Source organism: Ursus americanus, chromosome 12 (genome assembly GCF_024610735.1).
Source record: "Ursus americanus isolate L20-20 chromosome 12, mUrsAme1.1.p, whole genome shotgun sequence".
NCBI lineage: Eukaryota > Metazoa > Chordata > Mammalia > Carnivora > Ursidae > Ursus > Ursus americanus.
In genome coordinates, this window is record NC_142138.1 from 63108778 (window position 1) to 63127065 (window position 18288).

The window sequence follows — 18288 nt, forward strand, 5'->3', positions numbered from 1 at the left end:
CTTCGTGCATGACATTTATAGAGGACTGAAGGAAAAGAGAAGTTTGTCATCCTACTCGAGGGATGCATCCAGAGGGCCTTATGCTGAGAGGCAGGGTGACAAGGAGCTGTCTGTTAGGACACTTTCATGTCCAGAAAGCCAGGACCTTGGAGAACCCATTACTGAAACCGTGAAAGCCTTTAGCTCTTTCTAATGGTGAATTCCGTATGCTTTTAAAGATAGAGCCAAAAATAGCCATTCTAAGGCGTGGTTAACTTTCTAGGTTATTGGCAAGCATGAGAGATCTCTGCTTTCTTTAGAAAATTTAAGGGGAACAAGATTTCTGAGTGAAACAATATATGTGTTGTCTTTTCGAGGTCAGTTTCCCAAAACTGTTCCCATTGTCTCAATCTCATGGGGTTACCTTTATTTAGAATGTGCCCCACTTTTCTTAATATGTTTTTTAAAATTTTACTGAAAAACTGGGAGATATTTAAAGTCAGAGTCTTTGAATTTCCTGACTTGAAACAGATGCAAAGTACCAAGAGAAAGAAAGAAATTTTTAAAATTTAGTTTAGCCTTCAAGTCTGGCTTCTGACCAACTATATATTAACAGAAAAAAGCTCCAGTGTGGAAAGTTCCTGTCCCCAGATCCTGGACTCTACTGGGGGCTTCACGGTCCAGCCCTGAGGACACATGCTGTAGAAATCAGGCTTTTCTTCGTCCATGGTCTACTTTTTAGGTAACAGCCATTTCTCCAGCTGTTTTTCTTTTTCTTTTTATTTTTCCTTTGCTCTCTTGCTCACCAGCTCTAATTTATTCATTTGGTAAACGGGGAATGCTTCGGACATTTCTCAGCCAACTTTGTATCTACAGATCAGCTGTCTCATTCTGGTTTCAGCTGCTGCCCTAGTCTGTGTATCACACACACACTCCTAGTTTATGGGATCCTGTTGAAATAAGTGTATTCTTATGTGCCTGTAGCAGGTATTTTTGTTTTGTTTTGTTTGAACAGGAAGGGATAAAACAAAATAAACAAATCGATACAAATAGATGCTAATTATCGTTACGATGCAGGCCCCTTGTTTTTGCTATCAATATCTAGTCCTCCACTCTGTGAGTGGGCACTGAAAACAGTCCTTTAACCTAACCTCTTTCATTTTTTTTTGTTCTTCATAGTCGGCAGAGTGATTTTGCATATATTATTTAATTTTTATTAATTTACTCTTAATCTTCACAATAATTCATTTTACAGATCAATCAGGATTTGAAGCCATGGTCTTTCCTTTTTTTGTTAATTGTATTTTTACTGGGCATCTTCTCTGTACCAGACACTCTTCTGGGTACCGGGGATTCTTTGCTAATCTGAACTCACTTGAGTTTATATCTTCGGGGGGAGCTAGACAATAATCCAAAAAGCAAAATGTAAACGTGGGGTGCAGGTGCGCATGCGCACGCACATGAGTATGTACGTACGCGCATGTGGGTATGCGTGCGCATGCGCGCATTCACGTGTGCGTAACAACGCCAAGTAGAGGCGTGTGCTCTGAAGAACAACTGGGAATAAGGGACCGCCTGTGAGCATGGGTAAGTGGCGAACACTTTGGAAAGGTGGTCGAGGAAAGCGTCTTCAGGAGGGAACGTGGGTGCAGAAGGGAGGAGAGGGGCGAGGCAGGGAGCAGGCTGCTGAGGAAAGCGAGTCCCAGGGAGAAGAGGCGTGAGCCTCCACGCTGGAGACCCAGGGAACTCCACCACCAGCGAGCTGTATCCGCCGCCTCCTCGCTGCATTAGTTTTCTTGCAGAGACCGTATCTCCTGGATTGGGTCACACCTGCACTGGAAGGTCTACAGGGCAGGGGCCCTGCCTGAAGGACCCGGAGGCAACTCAGCGAGAGGGCTGTGACAGGCAGTCGAGGGACCTGGGTTCTGAGCGGGTCTGACGCAGCCCTGGCTGTGCAACCTTGGTCAACACTGCTCACTCACCTCTTGGCCCTCAAAGTTCTTATTTGTGGGGAAAAGAACCAGGCTCCTTGGTCTCCCTTGGGCCCTGACTGGCTCTAAAATGTTTAACTTTATTAACGCCTATAGAGGATTTTCTTTTACCAGGATAGGCCTTGGCACAGCCCACAGGTTAAAGAAGTATGGTGACGTACCTGCGGCAGGAGGGTTCGATGGGCGTGACTCTGGACATGTCCAGCAACTAGGACTTCCCTGCCTCCAAAGGTCCCTTATTTGGCTAAAATACTCCACCCCGTGGACAAAGCCGAGTATGGCATCTTTCTTTCCTGGATCCTGTTCCTCCCTCCCACTGGGCCACTGGCCGAGAAGTCAGCCTGCTGGCTTGGTGGAGAGTCCCAGAAGTGCTTGTGTCTAGAGCCCTGCTCTCCCGGGCTTCAGGCCTTCCTGTAGTAGATCAGAACAGGCCTGTTAGCAACCCCAAGACCCTCCTTTTCTTTTGCCTCTGAATATCAAGCAGCCCCAGGAGCTTGCTCCCCAGCACCGGGAATCCCCAAACAGAACCAAGCAGAAAAAGACCAGTGTTAGTAGAAGAAGGCCCCAAAGCTCTACCAATAACAAGTCCAGGTTTTAACTAATGTCACTGCCTCAGGGAAGCTCTCAGTGTAGCCTATAGACTGACTCATTCCCCTTACATAATATTTCTTCCTGAAAACATTTCTACCCTGGGGATTTCCGCCCCCCACCCCCGGCCAGCTAGACTGAGCCTTATAGGAGCAAGGACAGCATCTGTTCACAGTAATCCTCAAAATCAGCCTGGCCTATCCTAATTCTCATTAAATATTTATTAAATAAATCTGAAGCACTTAATTTGTGCTATGCCTTATTCTAAAGTACTTTACAAATTTAACTCATTTATTCTTTTTAACAACCCTATGAAGTTGGTAATTTTAGTATCCCTGTTGAACAGATGGGTAGATTGAGGCACTGGGAGGTTAACTAACTATAGGCATAATTATGCCCATTTGACAAGGGGGGAACTGAGAATCAGAGAGAGTGAGATATCCCCCAAAGTTTATTCAGCCATTTAAAAGGCAGAGTGGGGATTGAAACTCTCATCTGTCCAGCTTCAAGACTGCACCAGTCTCTTACAAGAATGTATGGAATCATATATTATCTTCTCTTCTTTTTTTTTTTAGTTTGGCTTCTACCACTCAGCATAATTATTTTTTTGAGACTCAGTCATGTTATTGCATATATTAATAGTTTGTTCATTTTTATTGCCAACTAGAATTACATCGTATCAATATAAACAATGTGTTTATCCAGTCCCTACTGGTAGACATTTGGGTGGTTTTTACACATAAAGCTCCTGTAATATTAAATTTAGGTCTGTGATTTGAGTTAATTTTTTAATATGGTGGGAAGTATGGATCAAATTTGGTGATGTGTGTATGCATGTGCGTGTGTAAGGATATCCAATTGGTTTTGCACCACTTCTTGAAAAAACTGTCCTCCACTCAATTGCCATTGTACCTTTGTCAAAAATTAGTTCTTTATATACCTGTAAGTCTATTTCTGGGCTCTGTACTTTGTTCCTTTGATCTGTTTATCTTCTTAAATGTCAGTACCACATAGGCTTGATTGTTGTAACTTTGAAAGTCTTGAAATCAGGTAATGTTTACCTTCCAACTTTCTTCTCTTTCAAGTTGTTTTGTCTTTCCTAAGGCCTTTTCATTTCCAGGTAAACTTTAGAATGAGCTCATCAAATTGTATTACATATTCACTGTGTTGAATGTATAAGTCTATTTGGGGAGAATTGACATCTTTACAATACTGAGTTTTCTGGAACATGAGCAAGGTTTATCTCTCCACAGATTCAGGTCTTTAATTTCTTTCAGCAGTCTTTTGTAGTTTTCAATATACATACCTCTCATCTTTTGTCAGATTTATCTGGAACTATTTTATATTTTTGATAATTAAAATGATAAAATTTTGATTTCCATTTTTTGTTGATAGAATATATACACTTGATTTTTATATATTGGTCTTATATCCTCTAAACTTGCTAAACTCAATTATGAGTTTCTAGAAGCTTTTTTGTGGATTCCTCTGCATTTCCTATATAGTCACGTCATCTGCAAAAAGAGACCATTTCTTTATTTGAATTTAGGTGCTGTCTGTTTCTTTTGCTTGCTTTATTGCACTGACTGTAACCTTCAGTACAGTGTTGATAGACGTGGTGAGATGGATATCCTTGCCTTGTCTCTCATCCTCTGAGAAAAGAATTCAGTCTTTTTCACTACTAGGTATGACATTAGCTGTAATTTTTTATAGATGCCCTGTCTTAGGTTGAAGAAGTTCGTTTTTTTTCTTGGTTGGCTGAGAATTTTCATCAGAAATGGATGTTGAATTTACTTTTTGGAATGGATGTTGGATATACTTTTTCTGCATCTATTGAAATGACCATACAGTTTTTCTTTTTTACTTTGTTGATTTGGTGAATTACCAAGTTTATTGATTGATTTTTCAAAGTTAAATCAACTTTGGATTTCTAAGATAAACCCCATTTAGTCATGATATACGGTCCTTTTTAATAAATATTGGATTAAATATACTAAAATTTTGTTTAAAATTTTTGCACCTTTGTTCATGAGAGATATTGCTCTGTACTGCTCTGTGAACACCCAGATTGCCCATTTGGTATTTTCCTTCTGCCCAAAGGACTTCTCTATCATTTTTTGTGGTACAGTTCGGTTGATAACAATTGTTTTAGCTTTTGTTGGTCTTAAAACGTTTTCATTTTGCTTTTGTTTTTGAAAGATATTTTCTGTGGATAAAAGTTCTAGGCTAACAGGGCTTTTATTGTTTTTAGCACCTCAAAGTTTTTCTGCCGTCCTCTTGCTTGCCTTGTGCCCTACAAGAAGTTGCTGTCATCCTTATCTTTGTTCCATTGTACACAGTTTTCCTTTTTCCTTGGGCTGTCCTTAAGATGATCTTTTAATCTTTAGTTTTATGCAATTTGATTCTGAGATGCCTTGGTTTAGTGATTTGGTGATAGAGTTTTCTTCATGTTCCCTGTGCTTGGGGTTTGTTGAGCTCCTTGGAACTTCGGGTTTGTAGTTTCCATCTCATTTGTTACATGTTATACCACAATTTCTTCAGATATTTTCCCTGTCTCCTCCCCTCTGAGGAACGCCACTTAGTTTTTTTAAAAGGCTTTATTTTTTATAGCAGTTTTAAGTTCACAGGAAAATTGAGAGGCAGGTACAGAGATTTCCTGACTACCCCCTGACACTCATTGATGCACCGCCTCCCTCATTATCGACACGACTCACCAGAATGGTACGTTCATCACCAAGTATAAACCTACACTGACACATCCTAATCACTCAAAATCCATAGTTTTTTTTTTTTATTATTATGTTGGTCACCATACAGTATATCATTAGTTTTTGATGTAGTGTTCCACGATTCATTGTTTGCATAAGGACTCCACTTATACAGACAGAGCCACTTGGGCTCATAGCTCCCTGATGCTGCTTCCATTTTCCAAGATTCTTTTTTTCTCTCTTTCATTTTGGATCGTTTCTCTTGCTATGTCTTCAAGTTCACTAGTCTTTTCTTTTTCAACATATAGGATTTGTTATTCCCAGCCAGTGTATTTTTCATCTTAGATATTATAGCTTTTATTTCTAAAAGTCTGATTTAGGTCTTTTTATACCTTCCTCGAATTAATTTTTTGAACAGATGGAATAATAATTATCTTAATGTCCCTGTCTGCTAATTCTGACATCTGTGTCAGTTTTGGGTCTGTTTCAATTATTGTTATTGTCATCATTATGGGTCTTGTTTTTCTGCTTTTTTGAATGTCTGATAATATTTAACTGGATGCCAGACCTTGTGAATTTTATCTAATTGGGTGCTGTGTTTCTTAAAATTTTTATAAATCTTCTGAACTTTGTTCTGTGATGAAGTTAATTTTGGGGGGAAGAGTTTAGTCTCCATTCTGGTCTCAATGTTAAGAGATTTTTTGCAGGACCAGAGCAGTAATTGACCTAAGACTAATTATTCTCTATTTTCAAGGCAGGGCTCTTCTGAGCAGTCCACCCATTGTCTCACAAATTATGATGTTTTTTCAGTTCGGCTAGTGGAAACAGGCCTTCTTAGGCCATGTGAGCCCTGAGTACCATTCCCCCTCGTCTGATCCTTTCGGGTTATTCTTTTGCCTCATCTCATGGAGTTTCCTGACTCACATGCACTCATCGTTGTTCTGCTCAGTACTGGAGGAGGGCCCTCTGTGGTCTTGATCTTCATGGTTGTCTCTTTGTGCAGCTCTCTTCTCTGCTCCTATTGCCTGGGAGCTTTAGCCTCTTTGCACTCCCTGGGCCCTCAGCTCCTTCTCCTCAACACAGGGACACTGCTGTGGTTATCCCTCCCTGTCTACCACCTAGAAGCTCTCTGCAGGCTGTATGTTGGGGCAATTGTAGGGCTTACATCATTGGGTTTCCTGTCTCTCAGGAATCACACTTTCATTGCCTAATGTGTAGTGTCTCAAAAACTGTTATTTCAAGTGTTTTTCTGGATTTGTTTTTGTTGTTGTTGTTTCAGATACAAGTGTAAATTGGCTGTTGTTACTCCATTTTGGCTGGAAGCAAAAGTCTTGGAAAAGTGAAATTTAGCTATGGACTATATAAGCAGAAGAGACAAAAGCTGCTTTTATGATCTAATGTTGATCATTCTCATAGATTGCATTTATCTCCGCTAATTTAGTTTTTATAATTTTTAAAGTTTATTTCTAAATGGGAAAGCTAAAGGTGTAGCAATGAAATTATGTTAGGATGCAAGTAACAAAAACCCGATGCAAGCTGGCTTAGCTAGTTTTACTGGAAGCGGGGAGGGCTATAGTGTCGGTATAATTCATCTGCCCGACAGTGTTATCAGGATTTCTTCTGATTTCATCTCTCTGTTCTACCTTCTCTTGTCTTAAACCCTCATCATATTATTGGCTTATGCCTCGTTGTTGATAGATGACTACAAACAACTCCTGGCTCCAGGCTTTCTCTTCCACTTCGAGGAAGACAATGTGGGTGACTTCCCCCCCCAGAAACCACCTTCTTCTCCAATCTCCTCAGCTAAAATTAGGTCATGTCCCCACTTCTGAAAATCAGAGTCCAGGGGATGCACTTACACCGAATCACTGAGACTCTGATGGGGTCAGCTTCCGCCAAAACCCTGGACTGCCAGGAAGGAGTCATTGTCAAAAGTCAGGGGAATGGGAGGAAGCAGTCACAGTGTACAGCTGAATGGGGATCAGGCTGTTTGTAAGCTCTTTGGGATAAATAACACAGCAGGTGTGCAAAATCTCTTTGTTCCTAATAAATGAAAGGCTAAATTCACTATAATAGCATATTTTGGACTCTGACTTTAGAAATGTTGGCTGGATCTGGATATGTGAATTAGGATTTGGGTTGGATAAAGTAAACTCATGGATTTAGGAAGATCATTTCCAGATGCAGTTGTAGAATTAGTTAATTTCATATGCATCCTCTTGTGTTTCAGCACCAGTGTTCTTATATTTTTTGTTTTTGTACAATAGTGTGTTATAGGCACAGGTTAGAAAAAGTGATGACTGAGAATAAAGATAATTGAAAGCTCTGCAATAGCCAAAAGCACTGTGGCAGCTGAGTGATAATCTGAGTGTCTGAGTCAGGAGCTGGCCTATCTGACCCAACTAAGGGCCATGTGCACTGATATTTAATTGCAGGCTCTCAAACAGTTTTATTTTAAGTGGCAAGATATTTAAGTTAGTATTTTGGGGACTTATAAAAAGAAAAAGAAGTCTTAGTGCCATTAATGTCATGAACGCTTGAACACTTGGCACACTGTCACAACCCCCATCTGAGAAGTGCTAGAATAGATCATCTTTAGGGCTCACCATTTGCCAAACACTATTCTGAGTGCCTTACATATAACAACAAATATATATCCTCAGATACCTAGTGAAGTAGAGCCTGTGATTATCCACAGATAAAGAAACTGAGGCACAAAGAGATGAAATTCCCTTGCCCAGTGCCACACAGTAATAAGTGGTGAAGCTGGAATCCAGGTAGCTGGGATTCATGTCCTTGAGTGTGTGTAATTAACCACTCCCTCTGTTAAGTCTTGGGGCAAATTTTTATATAAATAATGGCTTTTTGCTTCACAGCTATAAGTAAACAACATAAATACTGGGTTTTGAGCAGAGGTCCCTGTATTTCACACTAAGCTTTGGTATCAGGAGATACTGCTAGTGCCATCAGTTCTTCTAAGGTGTAAGTCCAGAAGGCCAGATCAGTAGTTCTCATTTGAGGGCGATCTGACAACCCAGGAGAGGTTTGGCAATGCCTGAAAACATTCTCAGTTGTCACAAGTCAAGGGGAGGGGATTGGGGTGTTACTGGCACCTAGTGGATAGAAGCCAGTGATGCACGAAACTTTCTACAATGCACAAGATAGCTCCCCACAACAAGGAATTGTCTCATCCCAAAATGTCACTAGTGCTGAAACTGAAAAAACCTGGGCTAGACCAAAAGGTAGCTGCCGATGTGCTGACTGAGACTCCCTCTCTTCTGGACGTTACCCAGCGTTTTGGTCTTTGTGACTTAAGTAGCAGTGATCTTAAGCCTGCTCACGGAACCCGAAGAATTCGTTCCTCGTTTGGTACGTGAGCACTGGCTCTGCCTGTGTCTCCAGCCTCAGCTGTATAGCTCGTTGCTCTTTATAGCTCTGTCTCCTTGCCTGCAGGATAAGTTTAGATTGGGAGAGACACTCTGTCCTTAACTGTTCCAAGACAAGTCGTCACAGCCTGCCTTGTTCTTTTACCTTTCCTGGGGTCATGCTGTAATATGGTCCTTTGAGCGCATTGGATTAGTCTTTCTGCCCGTCCTGTTTGCTGGGTCCTGTGGTAGTAACCACCCATTCTCTGAATCTCCCTGATTATCCTTCATCAGCAAACAACCAGCCTGCTAGAAGGAGATGCTGGAGCATGTGTGAAGCGTTGTCCTGTGGAGAGTTCTCAAGTGCTAAGGAGGGTGTGGACACATGACCAAAGTGGAACATGGGGCAGATCGTTGCAGTGTTGGTGCAGCGGCACCCTGAGACTTGTGTGCTCTTAAGAGCAGGAATGACATCCTCGAGATCATCATCTCAGCAATGTTCTGGGAACAGCTACTGTACCTTGCAGCGTACGGTCTGGGCTTGTAGCATCCAGAAGCATTCCTCTGCCACTCCTTCTGAGGGCAAAGGGACTGCTAATCCACCTTCTGACTCATAACTAAAAACAGCTTCCAAAGCAGTGAGGTTGTAGATCTTCAGGGAGGGGCCACATGGCCACAAATACCTCTTCCACCTGTTTGCTGCTTCAACAAATTCCTGCCCGTTCAGTTAACATTATCACTCAGTTCAATTTTATAGATGATCATTCTTTTTTTTTCCCCTAGATGATCATTCTTAAACTCAGAGAAATTAAGTGACTTTCCTGAGGTGATACAACTAATAAGCTAGATGATCCCCATTTATATATTTCAAACTCCCTACTCTTTGGTAGGTTATTCTAAGAAATTCCATGGCCTTACTAAATACTGGGTAGGACCAGTCAAATTATTTAAGTGTCTAAGTGACAAGAGTAGGTCCCACTGAAAAACTTAAATGGAACTTTTAGACATGAAAAATAAAATATCTGAAATAAAAAATACACTAGAGAGATTAAAAGCAGATCAGACATTGGAAAAGATAGTAGAAAGATCAAGAGTTAGAATGAGGGGAGGGATGAATAGGCAGAGCAGAGGATTTTTAGGGCAGTGAAAATACTCTGTATGCTGTCGTAATGATGGATACATGTTATTGTACACCGGTCCAAACCCATAGAATGTACCACACCAAGGGTGAACTCCAGTGTAAACTATGGACTTGAGGTGATTATGACGTGTCAGTGTAAGTTTGTCAATTATAACAAATGCACCACTCTAGTGGGGAATGTTGATAACTGGAGAGGTTACGCATGTGCTGGGGCAGGGGGTATGTGGAAAATCTCTGTACCTTCCTCTCAATTTTGCTGTGAACCTAAAACTATTTTAAAAAGTGAAGGCTTTTTAAAAATACAGTGTTTGGATATTCGTACGCAAGAAATGGAGTTCAAACCTCACTTCATACCATGCGCAAAGATTAAATAGACTTAAATATAAGAGCTAAAAAAAATAATAGTTTTAGTTATGTGGGAGAAAATATTTGTGACTGTGGGTTGGGCAAAGATACTATTAAGAAAATAAGAGCCCAAAATCAGAGAGGGAGACAAACCATAAGAGACTCTTAACTCTAGGAAACAAACGGAGGGTTGCTAGAAGCGGGGGGAATGGGGTAACTGAGTGATGGGCACGTGAGGTGATGAGCACTGGGTGTTACATGCAACTAATGAATCACCGAACTCTACCTCAGAAACTAATAATACACTATATGTTAATTAATTGAATTTAAATAAAATAAAATAAAATAAAATAAAACAATGGTTAGATAATCGGCAAAGGAAAAAAAAAGAAGAGCCACAGACTCTTTAGAACATTTTTACAAAACATACATCTGATAAATAACTTGCATCCACAATGTATAAATAACTCTTACAACTCAATAATGAAACAGCTTGACAATAACAACCCAATTGATAATTGAGCAAAAGATTTGAATTGACACTCCACCAAAGAAGATAGATGAGTGGCAAGTAAACACATGAAAAGATCTGAACATCACTAGTCATTAGAGAAGTGCATATCAAGATCAGAGTAAGATATCACTACACTACCTGCTAGAATGTCTAAAATTTAAAAGACTGATCATACTAAGTGTTCGAGAGCGTGGGGAGCAAGTGGAACTCTACATTTCTGGTATGCATGCAAAATAATAAGCTCACTTAGAAAAACATTTATGTGGTTCCTTTTAAAGTTAAATGTACACTTAGCATACAACACAACAATGTCCTAGATATTTATCCAAGACAGGTCAAAACTCATGTCTGTAAAAAGACCTGTATACAGATCTTTACAGCAGCTTTATGCTTAATAGTCAAAACCCAGAAACAAACCAAAATCATGAATGACTACAACTTTGTGGTATTATTCATATGATGGACTATCCTTCATCAGGAAAGAATTACAAACTCCTGAGGCATGCTATAACATGAATACTTCTAAAAAGCATACTTAGCAAAGGAAGCCAGATAACAAAAGACTACCTACTGTATGATTCTTTTTTTTTTTTTTAAGATTTTATTTATTTATGTGACAGAGAGACAGCCAGTGAGAGAGGGAACACAGCAGGGGAGAGGGAGAGGAAGAAGCAGGCTCCCAGCCGAGGAGCCCGATGTGGGACTCGATCCCGAAACGCCAGGATCACGCCCTGAGCCGAAGGCAGACGCTTAACGACTGCGCTACCCAGGCGCCCCTATATGATTCTATTTTTTAAATATATTTGAGAGGGGGAGAGAGAGAGAGAATGAGCATTGGGGAGGAGCAGAGGGAAAGGGAGAAGCAGACTCCCTGCTAAGCAGGGAGCCTGACGCAGGGCTTGATCCCAGGACCCTGAGATGATGACCTGAGCCAAAGGCAGACACTTACCGACTGAGCCACCCAGGCCCCCCCCCATATGATTCTATTGAAATGAAATTCTAGAAAAGTCAAAACTGTAGCTGTTAATTTTCTAAGAATTTTGTGAAATGATTATTAAACACTGCCAATATTAAAAAATTATATATGAGTCTATAATTAAATTAATTACATTAAAGACAAAGCAAATAAATACTCAAAACTCATAAACTTTATAATTAATTTATGACAGTTTACTGATGGATATGCTCTCGAGAGTCTTTAGATCTGTTGTATCTGTATGGTGGGAATTCTGTGTAATGGTGCTGTATTGCACACTTCTTTCCAATTCTGCATTCAGCGACTGTCATGCTGAGAGCAGGAAATCGACCATGGTAGGAGTATTTACACCATGGAAATTGACAAGTGAAAAATCAGGGTTTTTTTGATTCTTTGTTTTTCAGGAGAGTGGTTTTTAAACATTTGCCAACACACCACTGAAGGTACAGGCAGGAGATCCCTTCTCCTGGAAAGGAAGGAATATACAGGATGGAAGAAGAGGCATTTCTGGGGGAGTTTGGATTTGAACTAACCCTTGAAGAATGGAGAGACTGGAGACCAGCTGAGAAGGGAGAAAAGGGCATGTGAGGCAAGGGAGACAAAGCAAAAGGCAAGAGACAGTCTGGTCAGGCTGCAGTGAGGCTGTGTGCAGCCTTAATGAGCAGTACTGCTTGAACACACATTGGACCCACACCGAGGAAGCCTAGGAATGGCAGGTACAGTGGACATCTGTTTTTCTTTTCCCTTCCTCTTTCCCCTCCTTTTCATAACAGTCGCACTGGAACCAGCCACATGGCTCCAGTGGATTCTGCCCACCACGGAGCATACGCTGCTCTGGTCCGTAGCAGTGGGTCCCAGGAGGGATGCCCAGCCCAGGATGGTCCAGGCAGAGCCTCCCTTTGATATTTTTTTAACTGGACATGATATATCAATGGATATTTCACCCTTTTCTAGTTACTAAGCTTGAAGAATAACTGTCCGGAGCTGATGCTGCTCACTTTGGGAGGTGATAATGGAATCAATATATAACAGAAACAGAGATAGAAGGAAGAGAAAGAGAAATTTTGAGTCTTCAGTTCTAGTTGACTTGAGATGAGCTCCTCCTGTCCTTCTTGAAGTTGAGTGTGTGAGCCAATACATTTTCCTTTTCTTGCCTGACCTGGATCAAACTTGTTTTTTGTTCCTTGCAACCAAAGATTAATGAGCAGTACCCCATGCTCAGGATTTTATCATGTATTCTTTATCCCTGAAAACCTAAATTTGTGCGTATAAGAGCAAAAAGGGAAGGCCCAAGCCTTTCGCAGACAGGTGTCCTGCTGGGAGAGGTTTAGTTCCAACCTTTTACACAGTCTCCGAGGGCACTCTTGCCGATGAGGTGATCCCCGCAGCCTTGGAACGGGAGGGACCTTTGAGGGCATCTAGGGCAGAGATTGGCTTTGGCTTACAGACTGTGTCTGTACAGCTTTTCGCTTCCACAGAAGTGCTTCATGGAGTATTAAGGGGCCTGTAGAGAAGTTCTAGGCTCCCTGCCAATAAGAGCAGCTTTGCTTTTTATGTTAGGTTCCTCTTTAGACTTTATTGGACAAACGTGTTCCATGACTTAGAAGACAGGAAAACAAAGAGATCGAGTCTAGTTCTCTCCTTCCCTTATAGGCATAGCGAGGGTGGTGGCCTATCCAAGGCATACGGCTATCCAGGCAGCAGGCGCAGCAGCAGGCCCACAGGCTCAGTTTCCAGGTGGGCACTCTCTCCTTCTGACTTGCTGAGTCTCTCCTACTTGTCTCCACATTACTCCCCGTAAATTCTTGCAAAGCCAGTACCTTGAGGTCAGTGTGCGAACTTTCACATCTGCCCCCTATTTCTAAAAAACGTGTGATTGCCTAGGAATACAAAGTCTGTGAGGGAAGAGGGGGTTAGAATTCATCCCCTTTGACTGCACTGCTTCATAGCATCTTTCATTTCTGAGCATTTCACAGCAAAAAATGATAAGTCACAAATTGTATAGAAACCACATATGCAGTCTAAGTATAGACCAAGAGCTTGAAGGTTCGTGGTCTTCTGATCACATTTTGCACCCAGCTGGAGTCCTCCCCACCCTCTCTTATCAGTAGTCCCTTCACCCCTTTTCCAGCACTTTCAGGAGCAGGAGTGTTGTACTTCAGAAGTAGCCATTTCATTGGCAGACAACTTTGGTTATAGGTTCTTTATAACCAGATCCAGGCTAAATCAGTTGACTGACTCAATCAATTGGGATTAAGCCTAAAAATCAGTTTCTATAGACCTTTTCCCTTTTTCCCTGGAAACCGTATGTAGCCGGTCCTGATCCCCACCAAGGTCTGACAAAGGTTACCCCATACTTCGACATTCTGATCTAGCTAAGGTGGCAGTTTCATTCCCTTCATTTCCTAGAAGGAACAGCCTTGGTTTCCATATCCCTTGCTACTCGAAGTGTGATTGATGGAGCAGCAGTGTCAGAACCTGGGAACTTGTTTGAAATGCAGACTCTTAGCCCACCCCAGGCCCACTGAATCAGAATCTGCATTTTAACAAAACCCCCACGTGATTCCTTAGCCCATTAAAGTTTGAGGGGCACTCTTGCAGGTTGGAGCCACTGGCGATAAGAAAGAATGGGAAGAGGGTCTGGCTACCCTCTGTGACACAGAGGTTGACCTGCATTTTGAGTTTTAGTGACAGATCCTGACCACCTCCAGCACTGTCTCTTAGGAACAGCATGGAAGTGTTTATAACTTTCCAAAGCATCACTTTCTAAAATAAGAGTGTTGGTAAACTGCGCTTGCCCTGGCTGGAAATGAAGACATGTCTGAGGTCTGGTGTGTAGAGTCCTGCCTTGATGGTGAGAGCAACTGGCAGTGGCTCTGGAGGCTTGTCTTGCTGATGGCAAGACGGCTGGAAGCATCTTGGTTTAGGATGGCTAGCAGTTGTATCTACTATGCTCTATACTGACACGGACGCACACTGAAACTGTTTTCTTAGGAAATCAAACCCCAGAATCCTCCGAGGAGTGAGCAGAGAAGAAAGCTGGAAGGAGAACCCATTTGGGGGAGGAGGGTGATTACTGAACAAGAATTCTTGGAAACTTCCCCTGAGTTTCATCTCCCACTTGGGATTCTCACCCTCGGGTACATCGGTTTCCATTTAAAACTCAGGCTCGAGGGTAGACAAAAGTGTTTCCCCTGGTTCTTCATAAGACAGCTGAGACAAGCTGACATTTTCAAAAAGAATTTAACTAAATAGTAAGGGAGAACAAAAAGGAAATAATAGCAGACAATACAAATAGCGGGTTTCCAGAGCACCAGTTCCTGATCCTAAGATAACCACATGCTGGTCTTAAGGATGGTGTAATAATTTGCATTATTGTTCAGCAAATATTCCTTCCTACCCTTTCCCACTGTGGGTGGAATATACATCCTTGTCACATTAATGTTGGCTTTGGCCATATGACTTTCTTTGGCTACTGGAATGTTCATGGACACAACATGAACAGAGGCCTTAAATGTGCTTGCGTGGTTTGCTTTTGTATCCAGCGATCTGCCATGACAAGAACGTGCCTTGGGTAGCACTGACTGTTCAGCCTGGATCCTAGAATGACACATGGAATGGGCCAGAACCCAACAGGAGGCCAGGAACCCTGCCTAGCTGACCCACAGCCTGAAACAGAGCCTCCCAGGTAGCCCCTTCTACATCAACTGAATCGCAGAAAAACTGTACACCATGAGCATGGGTATAAATCTGGTGTGGTAATGCACTGAGCGCTGGGCTGACTTGTTTTTCAGCATCATTATGACAATAGCTGACTGATACAGATGATGCAATGTCACAGGCCCTGTCTAAAATCCCTTCCCTGGGAGCAACTCCTGCCCATCTCACTGTCTGCTACCCACGAGCTGTAGTAGAGCATCTTGACCTTGTTCCTGTTAGCTAGACAGCTGAGGGAAGCATGAGAGCTGCCTCCAGCCCCTGTAGAGGGTGAGGTTTACCGTCCTACTCAGGAGGAACCTCTGCCTCGTCACCCACCTCCGTAGTAGAAAGCAGCCTTGCCTTGCAGCTAGCCTGGTCCCATGCTAGTATAGGTATAAAATGTTTGAATCAGACAATAATTGATGCAGGGAATAATAAGACCTCCCTGCGATTGCAGAAGCCTTTTTTTCTCATCCATCCAAGCTGCTTGGAATGCCATCCTTCCCTTCCACATGGTGTGAACCCCACTTGATCTCTCAGCTCTGGTGTCACTTTCTCAGGGGCCTTCCCCACCTGGATCACGTGCCCCGTGGCCACTCCCATAGCTCTTTGCTTCTTCATAGCACTTAGAGATGCAGTTTTACATTCAGTCATGGGAAGATTTGTTTAACGGCAATTTGCCCCGCAGACTGTAAGCTTCATGAAGGCAGGGGCAAACTTCTGGTTGTTTTTGCCTGCCATTGCATACGCAGGGCACAGCAGGTACCTGGCACACCAAGCCTTTAGTCACTCCAGATCGAGTAGAGCAGCCTCATTCTCTCTCCAAGCCTCAGAAGCACCCCTTTCCTTGGTCATTATTTGATTTCTGGGCTTTCCTTCCTTTCTCTAGCACTTTTTATCTTACAGCTCATGAACAGCTTACACATTCTGACTGTAATGGCAAGGTCCCTTCCAGCTCCCCAAGGACACACACATGCAGGAACAGAAATAGAATCTTCTTTCCCAGAAAGAGCTTATCATCTGAATCTCAGATGTGAGGGCACATTCCTCTCAATTACAAAAGAGGGAAACCGAGGCACATTGTTTCATTCACGTTTACTTGGCCCGCCATTGACAAGCTGTTGACGGGAAATTTGTTCTGCCCCTTTCGTTGTCACTGTGGGCATACATTTTTTTCCTCCTCTAAAGATGACTTTGGCGCCAAATACCTTTGGTCTGAAATGCCCGTTCTTGTTAAGCAACCCTGGCTTTAGAGGGTCTGTGGGTGAATAAGGACGGATTGGGAGCCGTCCACTGGCCAGGTGTTTGGTAGCAGCTGCCACTTTCCTTCCTTTGTTTTTTCCACCATCACTGGTTTTAACCCTCATCGAGAAGGCCACTTTGTCTGGGACAGGGAGGTAATTTAGTCTCGCGTCTGTTTGGCAGCTCCCTGATTACCAGCTGAGCCTGATTACACAGGCTGTGTGCCTGTCCCAGGACAGACCTGCTGCTGCCACGCTGGAGGAGGGAGGGGGCTCCAACTGTGAAATTGCATTTTGGAGTCTCACTTCCAGCACTTCTCTGTGGCTAACCCAGACCCAGGTCCCATGGGAAAGGGCTCCCGGTCCCAAGGTTAATTTCAAAGCTACTTGTGCTCACTTTCTCTGTCCAGGAGGGCGTTCCCGGTGGATAGAGCAGGCTCTCCTCTCGCTAGACCTGTCTGCCCCTTTCCTAGGTGTTCCTTGGATTTTCTGGGGCTTATTTCCTTTCTCTAGCAAGAACAACTTCCATTCATTAATTTAACAAGTTTAATGAAAACACTTGGCAAGTATTTATTGAGGATTTCTGTGCCAGGAACTTGAGGTATAGATTGAGTAAGACAGTTCTGACCCAGGGAGCCCTCACAATAGAGATGGAGACAGATACGCAGCATGTTGGGAGTTAAAATAGTGGGAACCCAGAAGAAGAAACCCCTTTCCTCAGAGAAGGAATGGAGCAGAGTAGTTCTGGGAAGGCTTCACAGGAGAGGTACCATCTTGATTGAGCCTTAAAGAGAACACTTGAGATTTTGTTTCCAAGTGAGGAAGTAACGGCACGGCAGGACGGGAAGAGCATTGCAGGTAACACACAGAGGCATGAAAACCCCCGCTGTGTGAGGTGGGGGGGATAAACAGCATGGGTCACCAGTCTGTGGGGGGTTGGACCAAGGCGGGATGTGCTTGGCAGATGCACTGTGAGGGGCCTGGGGAAGAGGGGGAAAGAAGGGCGGCTAGAAGGCCTGAGATCAGAGAACGAAGGACACTATGTGACAGACTAGTCCACAGTGAGGCAGTCAGAGCTACAGACGTCAGCCCCTGTTCAAGCATGGACCAGGACATCAAGCTTCTACAGGAAAATACCACTTTTACATGGCAGATTAAATATTTTTCCCAGAAATACCAATTTCTGGAAGATGAAACAACATGCCATAAATAAACCAACGAAGATTGTTTTTAAAAGATCATTTTATAAAGTGGTTATTAGGGATAGATGGTGAATAATTGTCAAACGGAAAGCTGTGGTTGGCATCTCTTGAGCAGTTATGGTGTACCAGACATGATATAGGCATTTTATGTATGTTTACGTCATTTGACCCTTAGGACACTATGAGGCAGCTATTGTTATCATCCCTGTTTGGTAGTTGAAAGTGCCTGGTAGTTAGTATTTGGAACAATGGGCATTTGGTGAGTCATGCAGTTTGAAGCCAATCAGGCTGACTCCAGGGCTGGGGCAGAAACCTGTATGCTCTTTGGGAGACAGCCAGAATCCCAGGCAAAGGAGTACCAATTTTCTGCAGGCACTGGGGAGCCACGGAGGGTTCAGAGCAAAGGGGAGATCTCATCAGTTGATGACTTCTCTGGTGAGCAAATACAGAAGGCTTGCAGAACTTTCAGGGCAGCACTTCAGACAGTGAAAGGGGTACTGGCAAAGGGAGGCCAGGTTGGTGGTAGCTCGTCCTGAGGA